Raw genomic sequence first — 6,119 nt, 5'->3', positions numbered from 1 at the left:
ATTTCCTGTTTACCCTCAGAAACACCTACTGTGCATCTGAGAGTACCTCTGAACACGGTGTCTTCTCGGGCCCCTTGTCTTTTCTCAGGCAGCTCACAAATGCTCAAGAGTCTTCACAGAACCTCACTCTGTAAGACCTGGGGTCTCACAGCTCAGGAGTTCAAGATTGCGCCATTCCCAGAAACTCCCCCAGACCAAGACTCGTTGCAAAAGCAAGAGGTTTACTAACCATTGCACAATGGGGTCACCCCTGCCGGTCAGCAAAGAGTGGCACTGGGAGACAAAGGCCTTTAGGTTTTTAAAAGAAAAATTGCGGGAGATTTGAAGTTGCAGTCTTGGCAATTTAGGATTGGATGAGGAAGCTATAAAGTAAGATAATTGGTTAGTCTTAGGTGCTCAAGGTTGGCCAGTCCTGCCAAGTGTGGATGCACTGCAATTGGGGTGGTTATCCTTGAAGATTAGGGGCTACAGACTTTTGGCTGGAGGTCAAAAGCTACTCAGAAGAAGTCTAGGTTCGTTGCTAAGAAACACTATCTCAAAGACAAGGGTCTGGTCCTTCTTTTGCTGAGTGAAGGTCATTGCTTACTTGCCTTTTTTATATCTGTCCTCACAGATAGGGTCACATTCCTCCATTCTCTGGAAAGGTACTAAGAGGCTTTAGCTTAACCTGGACCTAAAACTCAAAACTATAGGCTTTAGAAGACATATAGGCTACAAAGTTAGCCTAACCCTTTCAACTCTTACTTCTACTGCAAATTTCTTTAAAGTACTGAAGTCTTCCCTGCAGCTTGGAGAGCTTGCAGCATCCTGTTGTAACTCCTTGATTGCAGAGGGCCAGCTAAGTCAGGCCTTGGTTCCTGAACTGCAGAAGCTAAATGAGTTCCAGGAGCCACCATCAAGAAAGAAGGTGGTCATGTGGGAGACAGAGGTAAATGTGGGTTCCAGGCCAGCCAAGTCTACATAGTGAGACACTATCTCAAACAGAACAAAATAAAACCAACCAAAAGAAGATGGGAGGAGAAGGATGAGGATGGGGATGAAGATGTGGAGGAGGAGAAAGAAGGAAAAAAAGAAGAAGAAGTGAAGGTGGTATCCACCCAACCTTGTTCCTAAACCCTAAGAAAGCAAATCTAAGGCCTCTTAATCCAACATGGCAGAATTTGTTTTCCCTAATGTGGGTTAGCATTGGCCAGTGTTCCCTGGAAACACAAAGCCACCAGGATGTGTGTTGGGGTTGGACCCAGGGTGTGTTGAATGCTAGGCAAGTATTCTACCATTCGGGCTACGTCCCTAGGTCCAGGTGTGTGTTTCTTTACCTGTGAATGAGAGTGATGCTCTGAAGGCAGGCCTCTATTCCTGGCCCCACAGGAATGAGTTCAATGAGACCCAGGAGCTGTCATATTCTGAGGATGGCCCTCAGAGATTTGGGGGGTTGGTTCCAGGCCCTCCCAAGATCCACAGAAGTTCTAACCTCTTAAACAAAAGGACATAGTGTTTGCACACAACCTACACAATCTTCCAATATACTTTTATATCTCTAGGTAATCTACAATCCTTAATACAATGAGTATGGTATATACAGTTTTTATGCTGTGTATTTTAGCAATAATGACAAGAAAAAAATCTGTTATGCATAGATGCAATGGCTTTTTCTGCATAGTTTCAATGGGACTCTGTGTGTGTGTGTGTGTGTGTTTGTGTGCACATGAGCATGTTTGTATGAATATTTGTGTGAGTGTGGAGAGAAACAGAGACAGAGAGACTGAGAAAGACCAAGAAATAATTAGGAAAATCATTTTGCACCATTGAGGAAGCTCAAAGAGTCCAAAATCTGATGGAGGAGGCCAGCAGGAATCCCTAGGGAAGACTTGCTGACTTCAGAAGCAGCCAGTCATCAGAATTCCTGCCTGCTCAGGCCAGCCTCTTAAGACTGTCGTGACTGGATGAGACCAATCAGCATGATGGAAAGTAGTCTGTTGCATCCATATGCTAATTTCTATGTAAATCTTATTTAGAAAATGAAAGTCAGAGAGACCTCTAGAACACTGTTTGAGTACACTTCTAGGCACTGGGTCCAACAGTGTTAACCATCACAGACACCATGCCATATAGCAGGTTATGTAAATTCCCAAATTAAAGGCTTTTGATATATTCTGGAATTTTATCGAGAATCTCTTTCTTGTTATTTTCTTTTGGTCTCTTTGTTGACAATTTTATTGTTAAGTTTTCTGACACAATGCTATTCCTGCTTTGTTAACATATACATAACTTGATCGCGGGGGGGTTGGGGTGGGGAAGATGTCAGCAGTCCAGTCATTCTTTCCTTGCCATTCCCGTGGCTACCACCCGTGCGGGGCAGACAGTGGAACTGCCCAGAGCTAGGATATGCTGGGACAGCCCATGGGCTTCACGTCTCTGCCTGTCTTCCCTGGGCCTCCTGAGGGGCCCACGGGCTGCAAGAAGAGCCTTCTGACATGTACCTTGACATCTGTGGGTGGGGACCTGACTCCTGCTGGTGTGCTAGTACAGCAGTGTGCTGGCCTCAGCCTGCCTTAGTCTGAGCGCTGGGTGACCTCACTCCAGCTCTGTCTGACCTTGGCGAGGTCTCTGAATGTAGGGAGCCTTTGCTCACTCTATGCCCACTCACACTCCAGATCCTGGAAGCCTGGAGGCTCCCGAACCCCAGGGCAAGGACATCCTGCAACCTGCACTGTCTTCCTAGGACTCTAGACCACTGCTACAGAAGGCATCCATACAGCCTGAGGGAATGGCTCCCTTACCTCACTCAGCATGTGTACTTTGGACGAGCTGACTACACATTTGAAGGTCATTAGGACCAAGAGACCTACTAGGATGCCTCCCAGGACCCAGTCTGGAAGAGTGCCAACGTGGAGGAGCTTCAGCAAAGCACTGCCTTGCCCTGGATGTCCAAACCTTTAATCTTTACTTCCTGCAGCCAGTCAAGGTCAATGACCCTGTGAAAGAGTCATGTACCCCAACATGGCGTTCCGGGGCCTAGAGATTCCAACCCAGTGGTTGAAGGCAGACCTTGCCTTGTATGAAGTTAGTTCTCTCTAAGAGGTAAGTGTTACACACTGTGTTCCCAAAGACACAGAGCTACGTAGTGCTTGAAAGTCTGGGAAGTGACGTGGAAAGGCCACTTCATGGCCTGCCTTTCCCACTTTCACGTTTAGAGAGTTTGTGTTTGTCTGTTTGGTTATGTTTTTTATGTGTATGAGTGTTTGTCTGCGTATATATATATATGTGTGTGTGTGTGGTGTGTCTGTGTGTGTGTGTGTGTGTGTGTGTGTGTGGTGTGTGTGTGGTCTGGACGTATATATATATATATATATATGCATCTCCCAGAAGGGCACCACGCTTGAAGTTTGTGCTTCTCCCTTGGAAGGTCTGAGTGCCATAGGTCTCCTGGTGGAAAAGGATGAACCTCGGGGTCCCCAGTGAGCACAGTGACATGTGTCCATATCACAAGATCTCTGGTCCAGCTAGGGTATGGCAAAAGGAAATTCTTTCTGAAATCAGTGTCACTGTTCTTTTAGCTGGGCTGCCTGGCCAGAAGTCGCGTCCTGGGGTCTGGAGGTGAACTCTTGGGGGAGAAGGGAAAGCCTTTTTCCCCCCGGTGTTCCAGCTCTGAAATAAACAGCAGTCTCAGAAGTTCCCCCGGTGAAGTAATGATGCTCTCTGTCTTATTTCACATGAAACGGGGACATCAGCCTTGGGCAGTGGGGAGTGGTTTTGAGGATGAACGTGTCTCATTGGCTGGGATGCTGGCAACACTCTGTTTGCATGGGGAAAGGTAACAGGTGACAAGCTCATGTGACTGACCATCTATAGCCACCTGGGGGTTGTGTCATGTGCTCCTGGGGCAGGCACAGAAAGGAGAGAGCCTTGTCCCACACTTCCGTTCTCAGGATGAGATTTTACATCTCAAGTTTGAGATTTCTGGGGTGTGAACATGATCCACCTGGCTAGTCCCATGCCCGTTCCCCTGGAGGCATGGTCCGTGAGCCCTCCCCATATAAATAGGCATATACATATATGCAGCATCTGAATGCCTGATGTCTGTGGGGGTCAGAAGAGGGCATCAGATCCCCTGGCAGCAGGCACCGTCACCTGTTGAACATCATACCAGCCCTGGCTGTGTTCTTGTTTGTGTTTTGGTTTGTGTTTTGTTACACTGGGGCAGGGTCTCACTAGGTAGCCTTCGCTGGCCTGGAACTCACTTTGTAGACCAGGCTGACCTCACACTCACAGAGCTCTACTTGCCTCGGTGCCGGGATTAATGGTATGTATCACTATGCCTGGATTCCTGGTAGGTGTTGCCGTCGTTGTTGCTTGTTTTGTTTTTTGTTTTTGAGGCAGGGTATTGCTATGTAGGCCCGATCTGGCCTAGAACTTGCAGTCCTCCTGCCTCAGATTCTTGAGTGTTGGGTTGCAGGTGTGCACCACACTTGCCTGTGTTTAGTGATCTTAAGAGAGTGGCTTAACCTATCGATGGTGATCAGCCAAAGCCCGCCAAGAGCCTTCCTGGGAGTGGACAAATTTCATTAGTACTTGTACAGGAGGAGGTGTCATACATGGGAAACTGGAGAGTATCCCAGCAGAGGTGAGAATGGGGCTTATTGAAGGACTTGGGCTTGTGAGAGATGATTTTTTTTTTTTAAGGGGATGTTCAAGATAGCAAAGATTTTACCTGGATCAGATGCTATCAGGACAGGGACCATCACACAAGTAGGCGTCTTCATAACTTTTATCTAGGCGATAAGGATCGAGGCAGGGATAAAAAGCCATGAATGGTAAAGAAACTGCTATCTCTCATGAAGCAAGAGCTTCTAACGGAGTCAGTTTGTGACAATCCTGACTTTTTTCCATGTTCAGACATGCTATGGAGTAGTCTTGCCTTTGTCTTGTTCTGTCACCAAATGCATGGTAACTGTTGGCACTGGTGCTCTGTGGTCACAGGAGGATGACAGGGAGGAGCAACAGCTCCCAGCATTCGGAGGCAGAGCCAGTTTTCTTCCTCATTCCCGAATTTCACCACCCTGGAGACAGTAATACCACCTAAAACAACAGACCACAGTGAAAACTAAGAGGAATAACCATTCAGCGCCTGCAGGAAATAAAACACAACAGCCAGTACATTCCACCAGCCACGTGGCTAAGGAAAACAAGTTAATGGTAACATGAGGGAGGCAAAACAAAGTCAAACCAGATACCGGAGAGGCAGATGGTATCATCCTAGAGCAATCCCTGAGCTCAAATCTGTCCTAAAGCCCCCACTTTACCTCCTACCTCAAGCCAAGGTATCCATAGAGTGTGTGTGTGTGTGTGTGTGTGTGTGTGTGTGTGTGTGTGTGTGTGTAGTATAGAAGGTTTTTTTTTTTTTTAAAGATGTGATAGCAATACACATGAAGGATCATATGTTGTGCTGTGGTGTAACAGTATGGTCCAGTCTTTGCATTTATTACTTGCTTGCCCCCCGAGATTCTTAACGATTTACGAGCAGACACTATCACGTACCCCAAGTAATGCTGTGTAATCTTGCCTCTCAAATTATCCCTGATTGGCTAAACAAAAGGCCTACACACCTGGGCAGGGCAGAAGTGAGGGGTGAAGCTAAGGTTTGTGGGCTTGGGGAAGAGAAGGATCATGGGAAGTGGGGCGACAGGTACGAAAGAAGGAGGAGGAAGCAGACTGGTGGGTTAGTGTGGAGAGAACCATGTGGCTGGGAGGGACTGACTCTGAGGCTCGGTGTGGAGAAAAGCAGCCCAGGTGGAGAGCACCTACAAGTATTTTGGGATTATGGATGGGAAGCAGCCCAAATACGAATGATTAAAGCAGATGGCATGGGGTATGGATTGGGAGGTTACAGGGTAGCTTAGGGGGTGATATCTGCCCAGCCCCAGATGAAATAAGGCTTATTTAAGATACAACAGGTGTCACTGTGTCTTGTATGGATTATGATAGTGAGGTAGATAACACCGACGTAATCATTACAGGCTTTAATGATAAACATTAAATACAAGGGCGGTTAAATGCAAAAATCAGTAAATGTTAAGTAAGGCACATGAATAGAATATAGGATAAGCCTAAGCATGGCG

Source organism: Psammomys obesus, unplaced genomic scaffold, assembly GCF_907164565.1.
Source record: "Psammomys obesus unplaced genomic scaffold, mPsaObe1.curated_primary_1811, whole genome shotgun sequence".
NCBI lineage: Eukaryota > Metazoa > Chordata > Mammalia > Rodentia > Muridae > Psammomys > Psammomys obesus.
This window is presented reverse-complemented; position numbering follows the sequence as displayed.